Source organism: Pogoniulus pusillus, chromosome 31 (genome assembly GCF_015220805.1).
Source record: "Pogoniulus pusillus isolate bPogPus1 chromosome 31, bPogPus1.pri, whole genome shotgun sequence".
NCBI classification, from domain to species: domain Eukaryota; kingdom Metazoa; phylum Chordata; class Aves; order Piciformes; family Lybiidae; genus Pogoniulus; species Pogoniulus pusillus.
Window position 1 is genome coordinate 8999673 of NC_087294.1, and position 23768 is coordinate 9023440.

Below are 23768 nucleotides of genomic sequence, written 5' to 3' on the forward strand. Positions count from 1 at the left end.
GGCTAGGTCTCACTGAACCAGTGTAACACCTACCTGAACACTTGAAATTTATTTAGTTCTACACTGAAGAAGAAGTCCATGAAGATTTGTAAGAATCAGCTCATCATTATCACATTACTGAAGAATGTAATAAAGATTCTGTCTATAGTTGTAACACTGACTAATATTTTGGACCATTTTGCTCTCGTACCAGATGTATATTACAGGGGAGAATGCTGCACTCTGCTAGTTCCCACACAAGTGTAGCAAGGTAATGGATGCTCACTTTATTCATGGACATTTGACCACAGATTATCTATCAACTATATCATAGAATCACAAAATCGTCAGGGTTGGAAGGGATCTCCCAAGGATCACCCAGCTCCAATCCCCCCTGCCATGTGCAGGGACACCTCACACCAGATCAGGTTGCTCAGACTCACATCCAGTCTGGTCTTAAAGACCTCCAGGGATGTGGCTTCCACCACCTCCCTGGGCAACCTGCTCCAGTGTCTCACCACCCTCATGGTGAAGAACTTCTTCCTAACATCCAATCTGAAACTACCCATTTCTAGTTTTGCTCCATTCCCCCTAGTCACTACCTGACATCCCAAAAAGTCCCTCGCCAGCTTTCCTTCAGGCCCCTTTCAGATACTGAAAGGTGACAATAAGGTCTTCTTGGGGTAGTTAAAAACAGCTATTCAAATTCTACCAGCAGACAGGAGCGTGCCTAAAATCCTAACAAAGGACATATATATATATATATATATATATATATATATATATATATATTTACACACACACACACACCCCAGATCACCTTAAAGTAAAACTTCCTGCTTTATTCCTCCCCAAAACCTAACGACTGAGTAATTCTCTCTGCAGAATGCAACTGCAGCACAAAGGGATTGTTATAGGGAAAAGCAGATAATTTCTTCCAGTACCATCTTGTTTGTTTGGTAAGTATACCACAGCTGTGAGCTCATGGTTCAGGTTTGTCATTGCAGTTTAAGATGGCAAGAAATTGAGCTCAGTATTTGCTTTCTGAAACGGAATATATGTAACTGTTAAGCTAGAGGGTTAGTTCTAAACCATTATACACGAAATCTTGTATCCAAGCTCAACATACCAACATCTACAAAGGGAAAAATACTGCAAGGCTGTTCTATTTTGTACATTAATATGTAGAAGATTCTGGCTATAGAATGTTAGTCCTTTAGCTACAGATCCTCCTTTTTTTTTAATTTTGTTTTGATCATTCTCATCTGATGAATCACAGAAACATTCAGGGTGGAAAAGACCCTCAGAATCACCAAGTCCAACCAATACCTCTACTCTATAAGGTTCACCCTAAACCACATCCCCAAGCACCACATCCAAATGACCTGTAAACACATTCAGGGTCAGTGACTCAACCACCTCCCTGGGCAGCCCATCCAAGGCCTGACCACTCTTCCTGTGAAATTCCTTGTTTCCTAATGTCCAGTCTAAACCTACCCAGTGGCAGCTTGAGGCCATTCCCTCTTGTTCTATCACTAATTACCTGTGAGAATAGACCAGCACCAACCTCTCCACAATGTCCTTTCACGTAGCTGTAGACAGCAATGAGGTCTCCTCTCAGCCTCCTCTTTGTCAAACTAAGTAGCCCCAGCTCCTTCTGTCGCTCTCTGTTAAGATTTACTCTCCAGGCCCTTCATCAATTTTGTTGCCCTCCTCTGCACTTGATCCAGCACCTCAAAATCTCTCTAAAGTCATCTGGAGTGATACATGAGATGCACGATGGAGAAACTGAAGTATGTTTTTATCAAATCACAGGTTTGATAGGGTAGGAAATTATTGTTTTGTGCAACACTTTTTGAAGCAGTTGTAAAAGGTAGGATATTGGATTGTCTCTCTATAAAGTGAACGTCTTAGAGAAAGACATAGATAACTAATCCAGAATAGTACAGAGGCTGTTATTGGAATTTCTTCCACAACTAAGAGATACTGGAAAAAGAAGCTTCTTTGCCAACAACCTCTTGTGGCACCACTTACCACATCAGAAAATGTGCATGATCATAAAGAGAAATAGTAGCTACAGATGACAAACTATGTTTAAGAGAGCATCGAGGGAGTGGAGGGAGATCAAAGGCAACTATTCTGCATGTGTTAGGAAGATGATGTTAGGAATAGCTTCTTCACCATGAGAGTGGTGAGACCCCAGAACGGGTTGCCTAGGGAGGTGGTGGAAACCCCATCCCTGGATGTTTTTAAGGCCAGCCTGGATGTGGCTCTGGGCAACCTCCCATGGCAGGAGGATTTGAACTAGATGATCCTTGGGGTCCCTTCCAACCCAGACAATTCTGTGACTTTGCATGAATGAGTATACATAGACAGCAATCAGACCATGCTTTTAATAATACCACAAGTATCTTTGCTTTCCTCCAGGATGAAGGAGTTCTTCCCCCTTACGAGCACTGGTTAAAAAGCCTTGTAATGAGTATGCTAACTTTTCTGTATGCTGGTACTAGACATCTTGATTGGTCAAGGGATAAACTTTGAGCCTGGATACTGCTTTTTCCTCCAACACAGATTACTCAGGAAGTATTTCCCCAAATATCCATGGAAGAGGTGACTGCACACAACGGCAGTCCTCAAGTACTCAAGATACCTTCTTCAGACTGCTTCATACATGCCTGTCTTATAATGGCACAACAATACATCTGTCCTTACTTCATATAAGGAAGGGCTTTTTGTCCCTCTAAGTTATTGTAACATTTTTACTGGCTGATCTTCTTTCCCAGCATAATTTACTAAGCTCCTATTCTTTTACCCTCTCTGTCTTCAGGACATAAAGCTACTTCACTCATGCATATATACCTGGACAATGCTTTTATAAACCTGCTGATAATCATCAACAGTAGGAAGCTGACTGATGAAAACTGCCTTTATTTCTTTGACACAAGAGGGACTCATCACCCAGATTACTTTTCCAGTTTTATTACAATAGCCTCATCTCCTTTCGCCTCCCCTTTACATTTTTTGCCTTAAACTGTAATATAGCAATGAATATCTAGTCAGCTCCCACTTTTGCCAACTGCTCAGGTGTATAACCCATACATCTGATCCTTTCCCTCTTTTGTTTCCCCCCTCCTTTTCTCAACACAGGAAAATTCCATCAGCTTGGTGACAAATACGTTTAACCTTCCCTCAGGCAAGCAGTGACCTTCTTTTCAGATGGTTTGGGGCAACTGAGAGGTGAGCATTGTACTATACTTGCCAAAGGCTACTTTCCACTAAAGTTGCCTGGAACAATGCTTAAAACTCTTCCATCCTCCCACACAATTCAGAAGATTCTAGCTCTCTGGAGTTTTCTTGAATCCAGGAAGAGAATGCCCACTAAGGCTGTGCAGTCTCCATCCTCAGAGATTCCTGCCACCTGGCCTGGGTAACTTTCTAAGCAACTGGGTCTGAGGTCACAACTGAACCTGCTTGGAGCAGGAGGTTGGACTGGAGACCTACAAGAAGTCCTTCCACCTGTGTGGTTTTGGGGACTTTAACTGGATATTGTGACTCTGGGCTTGTTTGAGAGTAGAGAATGCCAAACTCGCAGGAAGTTCTGTGCAATTCTTTGCCACTGCAGCTGTTCTTGCTTCTGGAAAGCAGGTGTCTTGCTTTAAACGTTTAACAGGATCTTCCCTCTTCACTTTGAGAGATTAAGTTAGTAGTTTCTTCATGAATCTGTGTATTCACCATATTCTCTGAGAGTTCTGCTCTCTGTTTATCCACATTCTACAGACCACTGCCCCCACTGATCATTATTTCCACAACATATTTAATCCCCCCAAATCTTATTTCTGCTGAAGGCTTCAGGAGAGCTCACTTCTGAGATTAAGCTATCAAGACCATCTCTGGGAGCAACATCAGGTTGCAGTCAGCCCAGGCAGGTACAGCACTGTACTCCCTCTAACCCAGTGCAGGTTTGAACCCAGGCAGCCATTTGTGAATCTGTCACAGCTTTTCTCTGCATAAACCAAAACTCCTTCTCTTTTCCCCACTCCACATTAACTTCTGTTCATTGATACTTCTTTGTATATTTGGGGTTTAAACAGTATTAAAAAGAAAAGAAAAAAAAAAGCCACTTCAATATTGATCCAGCTGCACCAGGAATGGAATATGCCAGAAATCCTGCAAGAAATCTTCCTTAACTGTTAACCTTTGTTGAACAATTAGCCTGCCAAGTTCTCGATGAGAATATGTTTGTTATTAAAACCTTATCTTCTCATCTACAAGACCTTACTTGAAGTTTTGCAATTGCCAGTTCTGAGGACACATCTCATACCACAGTTTACCCTCCTGCTCTCCGACCCAGTGAACTTTCTTCTTATTACTATTTTTTTGGCTCTGCAAGGTGTTAGGCCTTCAACACAGTGCAGCTGGATGGGTGCTGATGTTCTAAGTCTCAGCCCTTGTAGCTCTCTAACTGTTTAGACTGTACTTATGTTTTGATTTTGCAGCAGCTTTCCCACAGCCTCTTTGCATGCACTCAAACTGCTGAGGCACATGCAAAATCTTGCTATATAAGATGCCTATATCTCATTTCCCAGATGGTTCTCACCTAGAGGTGTGTAAAGAGCAACAGGTTACCAGTGGGACAAAGTTTTGAGCAAGTTTCCTTATTTCAGCTAGGCAGATTTACGCCACTAATTCATAAGGCTTTGAAATATAAAACATTCTCAGGTTCCAGTAGGGCACTTGGCATCTCTCAGACAACGTGCCATCATAAGACTTGACACTATGCTTTGATCTGTGAACTTTCCCATGCATTAAGAGATTTTTCAGAATGTAGTTGCCTCAGAGCATATAATCTTTTTTTTTTTTTAACTCACACAGTTAAAAACATATGCTTTAAAATCCTGAAATAGATAGAGTATGTGGGATGTATCCCATAGCAAGAGCAGTAGAGATACTGGTCTCATCAAAAGCTAGAAGTCAAAGACCATTCAAGGCAGCAGCTGGAGAAAGAAGTACTGAACTAACATGTATTTGACTCAGCTTGGCCAAGTCATCTCTGCTCTTCTCTGTTATCCAAAGTTCCTTTCCCTGAACTGCCTCCAGTGCTCACTGCTGCAAATATTTGTGTGGCAGCCATGATGAAAACTGACCCATCTGAAAAGGAACAAAAGCAGACCAGTACAAATTTGGGTCTCTGAGCCATATCAGTTTCTCAGTTATCACCTGGCGTTAGCACAGCAGTCAAGAGAACACCACTTTGAGAAGAGGAGGCTCAGGGCAGACCTCATTGCTGTCTACAACTACCTGAAGGGACATTGTAGCCAGGTGGGGGGTGGCCTCTTCTCCCAGACAACCAGCAATAGAACAAGGGGACACAGTCTCAAGTTGTGCTGGGGAAAGTATAGGCTGGATGTTAGGAGGAAGTTCTTCAGAGAGAGTGATTGGCATTGGAATGGGCTGCCCAGGGAGGTGGTGGAGTCACTGTCCCTGGAGGTGTTGAAGAAAAGCCTGGCTGAGGCACTTAGTGCCATGGTCTGATTGATTAGCTAGGGCTGGGTGCTAGGTTGGACTGGATGCTCTTGGAGGTCTCTTCCAACCTGGCTGAATCTATGACCACTAAAAAACATCTGCATGGCAGCTGTGCCCAGGAGAGACATCCTTGGTTTGTGCTTGTTGTTGATTTTATGTTTAAAAATAATTACTATGACAAATTATCAATGCATGGCAATGAACCAGGACTTCTCCAAAAGCTATAGAGACAAAGCAACAAGTGGCAGGGTGTGCTAGCTTGAGCTTAGCTAGAATGTTTTGGTGAGAAGAATTAGATTATAGGCTATGAAAGGGAAACAATGGTGATGTCTGCTTCACTCACAGGCTTGCTGAGATGTACAAGAACAAGAACACAAACACAGATAAGGGAGTCTCACTCTGGGCTTTTTGGGCTGCACTTCTCTCTCTAACCTGCCTGCCTAACCCATCTGCTTCCTAACCCCCCTGGCCGACCCTTCAAACTACCTTGAACATAAAGCAAAGTCTGGGGTAAGGTAGAGGGGTGGGAAGAAGGTGGAAGGGTGGTTGAGAGTCCCTCCTGGGGACTCTGTTTTCTGAGAGAGCTGCTGTGTGTCTGTATTACTTTTTAACTTGTATATTTCTGTCTATAGCTGTATCTATTGTAAATATCTGCTTGTACATTGAGCTAAGCTGTAAACATAAAGCTCCATTCAATTTCCAGAGCCACTGAGTTTAGTCTGGGTGATTATCCAAAGTGTGTGGGGGAGGGTAACACCCAAACCATCACACAAGGTTGGCCATCAGTTCAATCACACTGGTGTAGAATTTGAGCAGCCAACTGCCTGAACAATTTTCTAGTGAGAAGAAAAGCAAAGCACAAAACCCCACAACAACCAACTCCTCATCCTCAAAAACAAAACCCAAACAAAAACCCAACACAAATCAACCAACAAAAACCCAAATAAAAAACATCACAAAACTACACACACACAAAACACTCCCAAAAAGCTACAAAAAACCAATCCCCAACCAAGAAAAACCTAAAACCCAACCCTCCCCCAACCACACTTAAAATACTTCTGTGCATAAGCATATACTGAAACACATTTTAAAGATGCCTCCTGCAGCCATGACTTGATGAGGCAGTCAAAATGGTCTCTGTGCAAATGATTTTTTTCCAGGGAAACAAAGATTTAAACACTGAAAATATTTCAGGAGGATGCTCCTTCCCCACTCTAAGATGAAAGAGTTTGTGAAAAAGATTGAAATCAGTCAAATCAACTGTCCTCTCCCTGCCCTGTTTATGCTCTTGTTGATTGGAAAACAGATGTTTGGGGATAAACTGAAAGCAAGCATGTATGCTCTGACTCTTACTTCTTCAAAATACACAGAACATCTTTTATGTGACTAGTGATTAGGGTCACAAAATAATAGTTTTCCCCAACTAGGATTGTTAGAGGTTGCTTTCCTTCATGAAGTCTTCTACAAATGGTCAAAGCAATCCTGGCTAATCCAAAATACAAGAGCATCACCCCCTCCAGTCAATGGAAGCAAGGCATGAATGTAACCCAGACTCAGTTCATTCTGACGCTCCTGTTAAATACAAAACCCCTTTCACAGATGGTGAAAGCAATGCTGGAAACAGAAACCGAGTTCTGAAAATCAAAGGCTTTTAAACCACCAAGTTCAAATTCCTTCATATCAAACACTTCACCCAAATACTAATTAAAAGATTTAGAGTTTCAGCTATGGTGTCTTGGTCTCCAAGAGATTTCTGCACTTCAGGACAAAGATGGAGAACAGGATAGCAACTCAGGTTTTCAATACTCATCATCCCTGTAACAAGTAGATAAGTAACTGCAACAGATGAACAAATGATAACCATCACGGTCCCCAACTCTGACTTCTTTTAGAAGTAAATTAATGTTGAAATTGAAAATGGTTCTGTATTTATACTCAGGTCACTAAACGATCCTACAACATACTCTGAGTTTCCATGATGTGAAAATTCACTACAACATATAAGGCAAGATGCAGGGCTGGACCCAAGTTTGGGGATTCTCCTAATGCAGTCCAATGGAGAGGATGGCTCCTGGTTCTGAGCTTCAATCCACAAATGGACAAAATAATTGCCATGTCCTAATGCCACTTTCTTTTTCCACTTGGATGCAACAAAAGGTTGAGTCTAATTGCAGCTGAAGCCTTCCATCTATCAGGTCAATGCACACTGCCCTATAGTAATTTGTCACAATCTGTAGGGCAGAGGCAGAAGATAAGTGGCATTAACTAAAACCTGCACACAACTAAGGGAAAGTGCTGATAACAGAAATCTGAAAAATCAGATTAAAGTTAACAGAACAGCCAGAATCAAATGGCATGATGTACTTGAAGCAAAGAAGCATTCAAATTCCATCTTCATAAGCCATGGATAATTCTCTCTCACCAGAGTTTTGAACCTCAAATTACTAAATGTCATTAAATCTTCTCAGATCTAAGCACCACTGTAGAAATAAGATGGCTTTCCTCTGTGGGAGGTCACATTGCTAAGTAGAAAAGAAGTCACTTTGAAAAAGAACCTGCACATGTCAGCTAAAGCAATACAACGGCATCCTGGCCTGGATCAGGAACAGTGTGGCCAGCAGGACAAGGGAGGTTATTCTGCCCTTCTACTCAGTACCGGTCAGGCCACACCTTGAGCACTGTGTCCAATTCTGGGCCCCTCAATTCAAGAGAGATGTTGAGATACTGGAATGTGTCCAGAGAAGGGCAACAAAGCTGGTGAGGGCCCTGGAGCACAGCCCTGTGAGGAAAAGCTGAGGGAGCTGGGGGTGTGCAGCTTGCAAAAGAGGAGGCTCAGGGCAGACCTCATTGCTGTCTACAACTATATGAAGGGAGGTTGTAGCCAGGTGGGGTTGGTCTCTTCTCCCAGGCAACCAGCAACAGAACAAGGGGACACAGTCTCAAGTTGCACCAGGGGAGGTCTAGGCTGGATGTTCGGAGGAAGTTGTTGGCAGAGAGAGTGATTGGCATTGGAATGGGCTGCCCAGGGAGGTGGTGGAGTCACCATCCCTGGAGGTGTTGAAGAAAAGCCTGGATGAGGCACTTAGTGCCATGGTCTAGATGACTGGAAAGGGCTGGGTGCTAGGTTGGAGTGGATGATCTTGGAGGTCTCTTCCAACCTGGTTGATTCTATGAAACAGCAGTCAGTGCATACAGAAGAGATCCCAAATGGCCCCAACATGCCCAGTAACAGGTTACCAAACAACCTTACACCCCAAACGGGTAGCAGGTACACAAATGCCGCAGTGTAGAGGGCTCCTGGAAAAGATGCAAATGAAAACAAAACACTCCACTGCCTAGAACATGATGTTCTTCAGCATGTCACAGCTAGTGTGACATCTTAAAAAAAAAAAGAATGCCATTTGATAGGTACCAAAAAGTGATAGGTAATTACTTCTTCACATCTCTACAGTAGGTCCAACATCCTTCCTCCTTTGTGCGAAAAATCTATTACAGCCGACTCTGAGCTCCGTAATTGTTCTCCATTAGCACTGATTTACATGATATCACAGCTGTCACTGAGTAGCAAAGTAATTTCCCTGTTTTCTTTATTTGAATCCTTTTAGAAATTCTAGTTTAAAAGAATACCTGCTGTAAACATTCTAACAGAGGAGCCTGCTGAAGAGAAAGAAAACGTTCTACAGGACACGAGACAGTAATTTTGAGATCTCTTGTCATTACAGAATTGACATTAATCAGTTCTAGCTATCAGGAGTTTGTATTTCAAACTCGTGAGGAGTACAGAATTCCATTTTCTTATCTGACAATGGCACCAGGACAGGGTGGAACAACCTGTCACTCCACTTAGAAAGTTGATAATGTGATGTTTTCAATTCATTAAGACTTTGTCGCTTTTTAAAAGCCCCAAAACTTGATTTTCACAAAAGGCACGTCTGAGGATTACACGGCAAAACTGGCTTTAAGTTACAGTATCACAGTACCACAGTATCATCAGGGTTGGAAGAGACCTCACAGATCATCAAGTCCAACCCTTTACCACAGAGCTCAAGGCCAGACCATGGCACCAAGAGCCACATCCAACCCTGCCTTGAAGTGCCCCAGGGACGGCGACTCCACCACCTCCCCGGGCAGCCCATTCCAGTGTCCAATGACTCTCTCAGGGAAGAACTTTCTCCTCACCTCCAGCCTAAATTTCCCCTGGCGCAGCCTGAGGCTGTGTCCTCTTGTTCTGGTGCTGGCCACCTGAGAGAAGAGAGCAACCTCCCCTTGGCCACAACCACCCCTCAGGTAGTTGTAGACAGCAATAAGATCACCCTGAGCCTCCTCTTCTCCAGGCTAACCAATCCCAGCTCCCTCAGCCTCTTCTCGTAGGGCTGTGCTCAAGACCTCTCCCCAGCCTCGTCGCCCTTCTCTGGACACGCTCAAGCATCTCAATGTCCCTCCTAAAATGGGGGGCCCAGAACTGAACACAGCACTCAAGGTGTGGTCTAACCAGTGCAGAGTACAGGGGCAGAATGACCTCCCTGCTCCTGCTGACCACACCATTCCTGATGCAGGCCAGGATGCCACTGGCTCTCTTGGCCACCTGGGCACACTGCTGGCTCATGTTCAGGCGGGTATCAATCAGCACCCCCAGATCCCTCTCTGTCTGGCTGCTCTCCAGCCACTCCGACCCCAGCCTGTATCTCTGCATTGGGTTGTTGTGGCCAAAGTGCAGCACCTGGCACTTCATATATTTAATAAAATACTTAATAATTTTTATATCAGCCTCATTACAATTCACTTCTAATCCAGACTCAAATCCCTCCTTAACAGGGAGACCAAGATAAAAACCAGCAGGCTAGAGTTGTTTTAAGTTGTAATTCCCTCTTCCTGTGGGAGCTGGGGCTCTTTAGAGCTGGCAGAGGAGGAGCCTCAGGGGTGACCTCATTAATGCTTATAAATATGTAAAGGGTCAGGCTCCGTTTGGTGAAGCCCAATGATAATCCTGTATTCCTTTGTAAGAGAATATCTAATATCCTCTTTTAAGAGGACTACTCAGAACTTCAGATTTCCAGGGGAGGTATAGGCTGGATGTTAGGAGCAAGTTCTTCCCAGACTGATTTGCCATTGGAATGGGCTGCCCAGGGAGGTGGTGGAGTCACCATCCCTGGAGGTGTTGAAGAAAAGCCTGGATGAGGCACTTAGTGCCATGGTCTAGTTGACTGGATAGGGCTGGGTGCTAGGTTGGACTGGATGATCTTGGAGGTCTCTTCCAACCTGGCTGATTCTTTGATTCTATGAAAATTTGCTTTTCATAGCAAGCTACATTTAAATTTGACTAATCTAACCAGCCCCTTCATAACCATCTACTAACAGGACACAACTATGCTTTGTGAGGTTAAAACTCAGAAACCAGTCATGACCACAATAATTCTACAAAAGGTGTTGTCAAATTCACTGAGCTACACTGTCATGGTGCCCATATCTGAATATTTTCTAACTTACAGCTTACATTAGTTCATTAAATACCACCTCATACATTCTTAAGTAGCAGCATGTGAGATGCATTCAGGCTGTACAAAACCTTTGCAAGCCAAGAAGAGATCCTATATTAACCTACAACTAAGCATGTAGATCGTTGCTATCTGAAACCAGTGAATACTAATTTAAAGACCTTTATTGCCATTTCAAATTCAGTTCCACAACAGAAAGATCACTCCTCTTATGAAGCATCAAACACTCCTACTTCACTGCACCTCCACAGCAGCTATATGCAACGAGACCAAATGAGAACTTTCAACAACAGAAGAGTCAAAAAAGCATCTTCAAAATGTGTGTGTGGGGAAAGTGCAGTTTGAGTCAGCATGGCAGTTCACTCAGCTAACTGAAGAATGCTATGATTGTCTAGATGATGTTCAGTTATTTTTCATAGAGGAGTGAAGTTATGCTTGCTTAATGGAACTGGTGCTAGAACGAACAGAGTTCATGGCTGGATATACAGTTTTGCTTTAATTTCCTGCTTTTAGGTGGAGTAGGCTAATGGAAAGGCATCATTTTTGGTCTCAAAAGAGTCTCAGGGAAAGTTAATTTACATTTGGGCTGTACTGTAAATTGTGACCGAATAGTCCATCTCAAAATGTCTGTTCAGCTTCCATTAGATACTAGGTAAAGATCTTTAATAAGCCATGACAAAATTAAACAGATCTACCATCTTCAGGAGTAAAACTACTTTAAGACATTTCTCTAGAAGCACTCAAATTATAGAACCACAGATATGTCAGTGTTGGAAGGGACCTCAAGGATCATCTAGGTCCAACCCCCTGCCATGGGCAGGGATATCTTCCAGTAGATCAGATTGATCAGAGCCACATCCAGTCTGGCCTTTAAAACTTTCAGGGATGGAGCTTCCACCACCTCCCTGGGCAACCTGTTCCAGTGCCTTATCACCCTCATGGTGAAGAACTTCTTCCTAACATCCAGTCTGAATCTACTCACTTCTAGTTTTGCTGTATTCCTCCCAGTCTTATCACTACCTGACACCCTAAGAAGTCCCTCCTCAGCTTTCCTGTAAGCCCCCTTCAGATACTGGAAGGCTACAGTAAGGTCTCCTTTTCCAGACTTAACAACCCCAATTCTCTCAGCGTGTCCTTGCGGGAGAGCTGCTCCACCCTTCTGATCAACCTTGTGACCTTTCTCTGGAGATGTTCCAGCATGTCCATCATCTGTCTTGTAACAGGAGTTCCAGAACTGGACACAGTACTCCAGTTACATATATAAGAGAGATTGCTAAGGCAGATCACTTATTTTGGACCAAATCCAGTCAAGGATGCTGTAAACAGACCTAGTACAATTCATGGCCTTTGTATCCTCAAAATTATATTCAGCTAAGAGATCTTTGCAAGTTTTTGTGTATTGTGGACCAAACCCAGAAACTGTAAAGAAAAAGAGTAAAGCACTAGAGAAAACAAAGTGCAAAGGTAACTTTTGCCCATGTGTGCTGGTTTAAGGCTCATTGGAATATTGTAATAAAAGGAATTAGATCATTGGTTGTAGAAAGAAAATAATAAAGTCTGTATCATTCATTGGTTTGCTAAAAGGGATAAAAAGCCAAACAATTTGTTCCTCTGCTTCTGAGTGCTCACTCCATTAACTTCTCCTTTGCTCTACCACTAACCTCGGCTAACCAGGTAACATGTAAGCCATGTAAGACTTTCTGCTGGAGAGAGCCCAGCAGAGGGCTGAGAGGATGATTAGGGGACAGGAGGGCATGGCTTATGGGGAGAGGCTGAGGGACCTGGGGCTTTTTAGTCTGGAGAAAAGAAGACTGAGAGGGGATTTGATAAATGTTTATAAGTATCTGAAGGCTGCCAGGAGGGGGGGAACAGGCTCTGCTCACTGCTCCCTGTTACAGGACAAGGAGCAATGGGTGTAAATTGCAGCAAAAGAGGTTCTGCCTCAACACAAGGGAGAACTTATTTACTGTAAGGGTCACAGAGCACTGGAACAGGCTCCCCAGAGAGGTTGTGGGGTCTCCTTCTCTGGAGACTTTCAAGGCCTGTCTGGATGTGTTCCTCTGTGATCTGTGTTAGATAGCATTGTCCTGCTCTGGCAGGGGGGTTGGACTCCATGATCTCCTTGGGTCCCTTCCAACCCCTAACATCCTGTGATCCTTTTTGGTTGTTTTCTGTCTAGGAGAGAGAAAAAATGTGGTGTTGGCCCCTTCTGGACTTTCTTTGTCTGGAGGGGAAGGTTGGATTTCTCCATTATTCCTAAATGGTATATAATTGTAAATACATGCAACTATATTGTGTATATATGTGTGTAAATTTAGCTTTGCTGTAAATACAGCTTCATCTTACTTACAATCTGTCTGAGCTGCTCTGGTAAATTTTAACTGGGGAGGGAGGAAGCTCCTCAACCCATTACTTCAGGCCTCAGAAGACACTGTTCTCTCTGGGTAGTTTATCTGTTTTCTGGGGTCCCCCATTGCAATTCCTAAGCTAAGACTCCCAAACCCAGAATGTATTGGAACCATTGGTGCGCCATTTCGATACAGAGTTTGCAAAGGAACCTCTTGCAAGCAATTACATTCCACTGCTTTTCTAGATGTTTCTAAACTTCTGTGAGAGAAAGGGCTTTTTTTCCAGCAGCACTGATGTGCTGACATGTTCTCTCCAGATAATCACCAGTATCTCTGCTATTTGTAATTCTGAATAGATAAACATCTATGGCTCTTGCAAGTGAACAACAGCACTTTAACTCATGAGTGCTTTTAGTGCAGATTTCATTCTTTATAGTGTTTTTTTTTTTTTTGTGGGGGGTGTTTGGGGGCTTTTTTTGAGGATGAGAGAAAATAAGAACTGTAAGGAAGGAAAGGAAAGTTGGAGTTGTTAGGTGACTACTTTCTGTGATTCTCACCCTTACACTCGTGAGAGTTCTAGGGAGAGGATAATGATGTTCTCACCACTCTTGCAAAGAAATGAGTGCAAGCTGTGCTCTCCTGGAGAGAACTCTTTTATTCTTCCTGCTCTTATTTTCAATCTAAAGCAAAATTCTGTGCTTAGTAAACACCTATGACCACTCATCTTTATTTTCTGAAGTTTATGGCTCAGTTTTGAAACCTCTCAATAAAATAAGGACTCTTTTCTCTCATCAGGGTGTTTTTCCATCTCTGACCTCCTTCATTTCCTTCATTCACCTGCCTGTAACTTCCAGATGGATGGATAAAGTTAAAAATATACAGCACCCGTGTAGTAGTTTAAGGCTTCTTGGAAAATTCCAGTAAGAGAAGTCAGGACATTGCACAACATAAATAAACTAGAGCACTGGATGTGAAGAATAATGATACAGTCTGTACCATTCATAGGAGAATGACAGAAGAGGCCAATGGGATGAGATTTAACAAGGTCAAGTGCAGGGTTCTGCACTTTGGTCACAACAACCCCAAGCAGCGCTACAGGCTGGGGACAGAGTGGCTGGAGAGCAGCCAGGAAGAAAGGGACCTGGGGGTACTGGTAGAGAGTAGCTGAAGATGAGCCAGCAGTGTGCCCAGGTGGCCAAGAGAGCCAATGGCATCCTGGCCTGGATCAGGAACAGTGTGGCCAGTAGGACAAGGGAGGTTATTCTGTCCCTGTACTCAGCACTGGTCAGGCCACACCTTGAGTGCTGTGTCCAGTTCTGGGCCCCTCAATTCAAGAGAGATGTTGAGGTGCTGGAACATGTCCAGAGAAGGGCAACAAAGCTGGTGAGGGGCCTGGAACACAAACCCTATGAGGAGAGGCTGAGGGAGTTGGGGATGTGCAGCCTGCAGAAGAGGAGGCTCAGGGCAGACCTCATTGCTATCTACAACTACCTGAAGGGAGGCTGTAGCCAGGTGGGGGTTGGTCTCTTCTGCCAGGCAACCAGCAACAGAATGAGGAGACACAGTCTCAACTTGTGCCAGGGGAAGTATAGGCTGGATGTTAGGAGGAAGTTCTTCCCAGAGAGAGTGATTGGCATTGGAATGGGCTGCCCAGGGAGGTGGTGGAGTCACTGTCCCTGGAGGTGGTCAAGCAAAGCCTGGATGAGGCACTTAGTGCCATGGTCTAGTTGACTGGATAGGGCTGGGTGCTAGGTTGGACTGGATGAGCTTGGAGGTCTCTTCCAACTTGGTTGATTCTATGATTCTATAAGAGGGATAAACTGGCAATGTATGAACATTTTCTCTTTTTTGTTCCCTCTGCTTTCTGCCTACCACCTCCTCCACTGCTCCTCTGTGCATGGCTGAATACTAACCTTGGCTGACCAAGTAACAGGTGAGCTCTTGCTGGTTTTCTATCTGGTGGGAGACAAGGTGACATTGGCTCCTTCTGGGCTTTCTTTGATTGGATTTCTGTATTACTTCTAAATTGTAAATAATCATAGAATGTCAGGGGTTGGAAGGGACCTCAAAAGATATCTGGTCCAGCCCCCCTGTCAGAGCAGGATCACCTAGAGGACATCACACTGGAATGCATCCATAACTGTATATAATTGCAGAAGCATGTAAATATACTTTGTATATATACTTGTAAATTTATCTTCCTGTAAATTATAGCTGTATCTTATCTTCCAAGCTGTTTGGGCTGATCTGGTGAACTCAATTTTATCTGGGGGGGGGGTGGGGTGGGGTAATTTCTCAACCCATCAAAACCAGACATGCCTCCTCTCTGCAATCTACACAGCACTGCCAACCACTTCTGTGCATAAACTTTGCACCTCAAAATTAGCAGCATGATAGAGTCCACGGTGCACCACATAAGAGAGCAGGAAGCTTCTCCCACCCAACAGGTTGTGTAAATCTGTATTTAATGTGTAGGTGATAAGCTCCTGACAGCCCAGGGATGATTAAAATCTCCAAGAACCCAGAAAGTACCTCTGCTTAAGAAGAAGGAAAATGGTGGGCAAGTAAAGCAAATTCATGCTTAGCATTTAGCAGCAGCTTTTTTGTCTTCAGGATTTCAGTTTCTGTAATCTTGCTGTCAGAAAGTTGTTTATTTCACAGGCAGGCACTGCTGCACAAAGCCCTGCTATTCTGTCCTTGCCGCCTCCTCCTCTGCTTCAAACCTAACAAAAGGTAATTTCCTTACCTTATGTTTGTGTAATTGATTAACGTGAAGGATGTGTCCTTTTCACTTAAAGCCTCCTTCATACAAAATTTGAAATACCAGGGCTTAAGCTACAAGTGTTAGATATAAACAAAAGCACTGTCAAACACCACACTCGAAACAAACAAATTCTCCTTTTCCCAACACCTCTCTGGTCTCCAAGCCACCTCATCATCATTTGCTGCACCAAGCTTTGGAGACTGTTCCCGCTGGTAAATACAGAGCAAATTTCCAACTCTGTTGGCTTCCAGCACATCTGCTTGGCTAAAAGCTTTCTTTTTGCTGGGCTTTATAAAATGCAGAATCATGCAGTGAAGTGAAAGAGATTTGGAAATAGAGTGTTTGTGCTTTGAGGCTGGGTACAACACCCAGAGCATGATGAGGTGACACCACTGCACTTTTCACAATATGATAGAATCAGCCAGGTTGGAAGAGACCTCCAAGCTCATCCAGTCCAACCTAGCACCCAGCCCTAGCCAGTCAACCAGACCATGGCACTAAGTGCCTCATCCAGGCTTTTCTTCAACACCTCCAGGGGTGGTGCCTCCACCACCTCCCTGGGCAGCCCATTCCAATGCCAATCACTCTCTCTGACAACAACTTCCTCCTAACACCCAGCCTATACTTCCCCCCCACACAACTACAGACTGTGTCCCCTTGTTCTGTTGCTGGATGCCTGGCAGAAGAGACCAACCCCACCTGGCTAGAACTTCCCCTCAGGTAGTTGTAGACAGCAATGAGGTCTCCCCTAAGCCTCCTCCTCTACAGGCTGCACACCCCCAGCTCCCTCAGCCTCTCCTCACAGGGCTGTGCTCCAGGCCCCTCACCAGCTTCATTGCCCTTCTGTGGACACATTCCAGCATCTCAACATCTCTCCTGAATTGAGGAGCCCAGAACTGGACACAGCACTCAAGGTGTGGCCTGACCAGTGCTGAGCACAGGGGCAGAATAACCTCCCTTGTCCTGCTGGCCACACTGTTCCTGATACAGGCCAGGATGCCATTGGCTCTCTTGACCACCTGGGCACACTGCTGCTCATCTTCAGCTACTCTCTACCAGTACCCCCAGGTCCCTTTCCTCCTGGCTGCTCTCAGCCACTCAGTCCCCATCCTGTAGCACTGCTTGGGGTTGTTGTGGCCAAAGTGCTGAACCCTGCACTTGGCCTTGTTCATTCTCATCCCATTGGCCTCTGCCCACCCATCCAGCCTGTCCAGGTCCCTCTGCAGGGCTCTCCTACCTTCCAACAGATCAACACCTGCTCCTAGCTTGGTGTCATCTGCAAACTTACTGATGCTGGTCTCAATCCCCTTGCCTAGATCATCAATAAAGATGTTGAACAGAACTGGGCCCAGCACTGATCCTTGGGGGACATCACTAGTAACAGATGCCAACTGGATGTGGCACCATTCACCACCACTTTCAGGACCAAAATAGGCGTTAATTGGCTAGGACTGCTTCTCTCATGCACCCAACCACTTTTTTGTCATGCTCTGACATTAGCTGTCTCCAGCTATTCCTTTGAAGAGTTGCCACCCATATGAAGTCAGTGTGAACTGCTGAATACTTCAGGATGGACTGACATTTTGAAGACTCAAAGCCAAGAAAGGGATCGACAGCTCAGAGTGAACCAATGGATGGGAAGCAGAAAACATAACTTAATGCTTTTCTGTGCCAGTCCTGAATTCCATCCTGCTCTAACCCAAACCCAGTATAGCTCCACTCCCTACTGGTAAGTCAGGCTTAACAAGAATGCTGAATTAAGAATCTGTACCCTGACCACTTAAATTTCATAATGTTCCCATCTGCCCATATGTATCACTCTCTGCTGCTCCCAACAACTTAACTGTTGTGGCCAGTGACAAAATATCCAACCTTGAAGAGCCTTACCAACCCTGCATTTCAAAAGCATGTCATAATTGTTTACCTCTTGGCCTGAACTGTTGTACTCTATGTGCAAGACCCTCTTGAACTTGTGTAACTCAAAAGTGCTTAAAAAACAGTTCCTCAAATGCCTCTAATTTCTTCAGGATTAAAACAAAATAAATGGAATAAGGCAAACAGTAATTATAACACGTTCAAACAAAGGATTTTTGTTAGGGCTTTTTGCTAAATATAAACATTTCCTCTTTCTTTTACACCTCTCCCCCCCCCCCCCCCAAAAAAAAAGGGGCAGTTTCCATTCCTACTTATTTCACAGGAATGCCTACAATTTTGTGGGATTATGCAAACCCCAATTAGCAGTCCACAAGGTGTTTTGGAAAACACTGCCTAATGTGTTACAGACACATTTGGTGGCTAACATCCAACGGCCTGGAAAAAGCATTTCTTGAAAGGAAGTTTTGGAATTAAGTCACTTCAACTTTGCTGGGAAATGCTGAGAGAAAGAAATTCTTCCAATGGTTAATAAAGCTTCTATTATTATTACTATTATTATGAGTTGGTTTTGTGCTTGTTATCTTATAGGAACAGAGATGGATAAATGTTGAAGTTGAGCAATGTGGTTTCCTTCAGTCTTTCCTTAAAATCCAGTTCAACTACTTATAGAATGACAGAATGGTTTGGGTTGGAAGAGACTTTAAAGATCATCTAGTTCCAATCCCCCTGCCATGGGCAGGGACACCTACTCTACCAAGTTGCTCAAGACCCCATCCAGCCTAGCTTTGTACATTTCCAGACTTGGAGCCCCCACAATTTCTCTGGGCAGCCTGTTCCAGTGCCTCACCACCTTCATGGGGAAGAGTTTCTTCCTAACATCTAACCAAAACCTAGCTTCTTCTAGTTCTGAGCCATTACCTGTCATCCTATGACTACATGCCTTCGTAAAAGTCCCTTCTATGGTATCGAGACTGACTGAGCAGAACACTCTACCTAACACAGCTTAGATGCACTTCATAGAATCAACCAGGTTGGAAGAGACCTCCAAGATCATCCACTCCAACCTAGCACCCAGCCCTAGCCAGTCAACTAGACCATGGCATTAAATGCCTCATCCAGGCTTTTCTTCAACATCTCCAGGGACAGTGACTCCACCACCTCCCTGCACAGCCTATTCCAATGCCAATCACTCTCTGGCAACAACTTCCTCCTAACATCCAGCCTAGACCTCCCCTGGCATAAGTTGAGACTGTGTCCCCTTGTTCTGTTGCTGCTTGCCTGGCAGAAGAGACCAACCCCACCTGGCTAGAACCTCCCTTCAGGTAGTTGTAGACAGCAATGAGGTCACCCCTGAGCCTCCTCTTTTGCAAGCTGCACACCCCCCGCTCCCTCAGCCTCTCCTCATAGGGTTTGTGTTCCAGGCCCCTCACCAGCTTTATCACCCTTCTCTGGACACATTCCAGCACCTCAACATCTCTCTTGAACTGAGGAGCCCAGAACTGGAGACAGTACTCAAGGTGTACTTCAAACAAAAGCAGTCAGATTTGAAATACCCAAAGCAGCACTGACACACACAAGTGATAGTGAAGTTACTGCTAGTTCACAAAGCTGAGCCTTTACTCCTCCCTTCCTCCTAAGAACTGCAGGAATGTTTTATCGACACAGAAGTCAAAAGGAAGCTAAAGGATGTCGTACATATGTGCATCTCAAATGCTCATGACTGTATTATGATGTGCATTTTATATTCCTTAATTTCTCTTCCCTACAGAGGAAGAAAACCCCTCTCCCTGTTGTCAGTAATCCTTCACAGGTGATCACACCCTAGCCAACTCCATTAAGCATATTTTATTGCACAATTAGTTCTTTATTTCTAACACACCTAGGAACAGAAGCTGCATCTTTCAAAAGGTTTATGCTTTTTGTGGCTCACATTCTACACATGTTGTTTCTAAAACTCTCAGAGTTTTAGATGAGGCTCAGGGGAGACCTTACTGCTCTCTACAACCACCTGAAAGGAGGTTGTAGCCAGGTAAGGTTTGGTCTCTTCTCACAGGCAACCAGTGATGGATCATAGAATCGTAGAATAGAATCAGAGAATCAGCCAAGGTTGGAAGGGACTACAAGGATCATCTAGTTCCAAACCCCCTGCCATGGGCAGGGACACGATCACAGGATGTTAGGAGTTGGAAGGGACTCAAGTTGGTCACAGAGTCTAACCCCCCTGACAAAGCAGGACAGTCTGATCTAGGGTACAGACATCCTACCCTAGATCAGGCTGTCCAGAGCCTCATCCAGAACAAGAGGACACAGCCTCAAGCAGGTTTAGGCTGGATGTTAGGAAGAAGTTCATCACAGCAGGAGTGATTTGCCATTGGAATGGGCTGCCCGGGGAGGTGGAGTCACCATCCCTGGAAGCATTTAAAAGGAGGCAGGATGATGCACTCAGTGCCACAGTTTAGTTAATTAGAAAGTGTTAGGTGATAGGTCAGATTCGATGATCTCAAAGGTCTTTTCCAACCTGGTTAATTCTGTGATCTTTCCTCACTGACACACAGAATTTCCTGGTCTCACTTCTTCAGTTCCTAACCCTGCCTCAGCTCCTCATGGAACTCCAGGAGGACCTGGAATGCTTAGCTCCACTCAGTTGCTACCGTGAGGTGTGGCAGACTGGGGCTCATCAGAGAGAGGGACAGAAGGAAGAAAGCTTTACTGAAGTCTTACTTGAAAGACTTTAATTATCATCAAGATAAACACAAAGGGAAAAAAAGTACCTTAAGCTTTGCTCTTTTTTCATCAAAATGCATAGAATAATGTGCCTCTCCAGGAACATCATCAATCGCAGACCAGCAGTCACAGCAGCATAAATAAATATTGACAGGTTAAATGAGGTGTACTTACTAATTTGTGGGAAGAAGTAGCATTTCATTCTTTCACCAGCACATGTTGTTGGTGTTGGTTTACCTGAGAAGTCAGCCTTTTTGGCCAACTGCCATTTCACTCTTCCTTGTTTTAAAATGTTATATATTCGTTTTCATTTTGCAAATGAAAGCTATAAATCAGTAACTTCAATGTTTTTGAAAGTGGCACAGGGCTTCAGCTGAATGATTCTTACAACATTAGCTTTACTTTATGATTTACTGGGCCTGAAGCTGCCAAAATGGGGCCAGATAGTAAAAAATAATTAAAGAAATCAAGCAAACAAACAACAAAAAATATTCCCTTCTTGTTCACTCTGGGAAATTAGGAAGGATTGAATTAGTTGCAAAATATGGGGCTAGCTCTCTTCCATCACAACCACCATACTATGAGTATGAGCTGCTATAACAGGCCACTGCTTTCAATAACATGAAGTCTTCCAGGCAGTCACATCCTTTGAGTATAAAGTGATGGTACTCGACATGCATATTGGTTTATGAAGCAACTGCCATGCTGCTGAAGGTACCCTCTATCTCTGTTATTCTAGAGGAGCAGGCAAACACCATCAGCCTCCCTCAATGCAAAATGCTACTTAACTGTGGGACAGTAGCCAGGACCTACTGGCACTGTTTTCAAAGTTATCCATCTGTACCCACATGCTGAGGCCTGGCTCTAGAGGTGAACTGTATAAGACACAAACTCTGTTCTCACCCTGCTAGGAGGCAAAATAATCTCTGCTGGAGATAAGGAATGATGGCAAAGTAAGTCCAGAATAAGAGGGTTTGGCCCTCATCTTACCTGTTAGCTAACACAAAGGATCCCTAAGTCCATCTAGTTCCAAAGCTAGAAACAAAAAGGCAAGATTATAAGTTTTCCCTTGTTGAATTACAGCAGTAAGAAAAGCTGCCACTCTGAGCCTAAATAAAGTGTATTTAGGGCTTGGGCTCTGCTTCAAGCTCTTATTAACTTCTGGAAAGGTGCCACAGCAGCTTGAAATGTCTCCTGCCTGAAGGTGATTAACTTTTGCTGTGCAAAGAGGTCTCCATCTGCATGGAAAGACCATTCCTTTTGATTCCCAGTTTGTGGCCCTGTTTAGCTCTGTACAGCTATACTCTCAGTGTGCTGAGCAACCCAAGCCAGACACAGGTCTGCTTTCTTTCAAGCTTCACATCCTCTCTTGCAGCCCCAAAAACACAACCCCTGCCCCACAGCAAGAATGCACCACCAGACCACCACTACCCATGCACAGATCACCTGTGACATGCCCACACTGTTAACCCTGAGCAACTTCCAAGGTCCTCGTGCATAATTCATGCTTCCTTAAAGTGGTTTCTCTGTGTATTTTGACAGCTGACACTCCAAGTTCATTTCTCATCTGCTGCACACAGGAACCTAAGAGATCTAACTATTATCTGACTTCCCCTAGAAGTCATTAAGTTACACACAGAGTATTTATTCCAATCCTCCATTCATCCAAAAAAACCCAACAAGCTCTAGCACCTCTCCTTTAAAAGGAAGTGATTGTGCCCCTGTATCTGCAGCATTGGTGAGACTGCACCTCAAGTACTGGCATCCAGTTTTGGGCACCATGAAGACATTGAGGTGCTGGAGTAGGTACAGAGAAGGGCAACACAGCTGGTGAGGACTTTGAACAGCATGTCTTATGAGGGACCTAGCATTGTTCAGCCTGAAGAAGAGGAGGCTGAGAGGAGACCTTGTTGCTCTCTACAACTACCTGAAAGCAGGTTGCAGTGAGGCTGATGTTGGCAGTAGGACAAGGGAGGTTATTCTTCCCCTGTACTCAGCACTGGTCAGGCCATACCTGGAGTACTGTATCCAGTTCTGGGCTCATCAATTCAAAAGAGATGTTGAGATACTGGAATGTGTCCAGAGAAAGGCAACAAAGCTGGTGAGAGGCATGGAACACAAACCCTATGAGGAGAGGCTGAGGGAGACAGGGGTGCAAACCTGGAGAAGAGGAGGCTCAAGAGTGACCTCACTGATGTCTACAACCACCTGAAGGGAGGCTGTAGCCAGGTGGGGTTGGTCTCTTCTGCCAGGCAACCAGCAACAGAACAAGGGGACACAGTCTTAAGTTGTGCCTGAGAAGGTCTAGGCTGGATGTTAGGAGGAAGTTCTTCACAGAATGATTTGCCATTGGAATGGGCTGCCCAGGGAGGTGGTGGAGTCACCATCCCTGGAGGTGTTCAAGAAAAGCCTGGCTGAGGCACTTAGTGCCATGGTCTAGTTGACTAGCTAGGGCTGGGTGCTAGGTTGGAGTGGATGATCTTGGAGGTCTCTTCCAACCTGCTTGATTCTATGATTCTTCCAGATAACTAATAACAAGACAAGACAGACTGTCCTCAAGCTGCACCAGGGGAAGTTTAGGTTGGATATTCGGAAGAGTTCATTTACTGAAAGAGTGGTGGGGCATTGGAAGAGGCTGCCCAGGGAGGTAGTGGAATCACCATCCCTGGAGATGTTAAAAAAAAAGTATCAGATGTGCCACTTTGGGACATGGTCTAGTGGTCATGGAGGTGTTGAGTAGAAGGTTGGACTTGATGACCTTAGAGGTCTTTTCCAACCTTCATGAGGTCTCTTTCAACCTGGTTGATTCTGTGATAGCTAAAAAAAGAAATAGATGAAAATCAGCTCCCTCCTTCTCTCTGCATCTTATAACAGACTCACATAAAAACCCATCACAGTGCTCACCCATCCTCCTTCCACTTGCAGATATCTTTTCAAGCAATGTATACTGCTCACTGAAAGCCATCTCTTGTGCTAAGTGTAGGTTGCATTTTCAGAGCCTGTAACTGGTGATTCAGGAGAATCACCACCAGCTTGACTTCACTGACTCTCAGCTGG

The 23768-nt window shown here is 44.4% G+C and overlaps 1 protein-coding gene across 6 annotated transcripts in view; it reads right to left on the reverse strand.

Annotated features, from left to right (window-relative positions):
• The window catches only part of PDE7B (phosphodiesterase 7B), a 391225-nt gene that overhangs the window by 69356 nt on the left and 298101 nt on the right, over positions 1-23768 (reverse strand). The gene's annotated exons all lie outside the window — the stretch shown is intronic.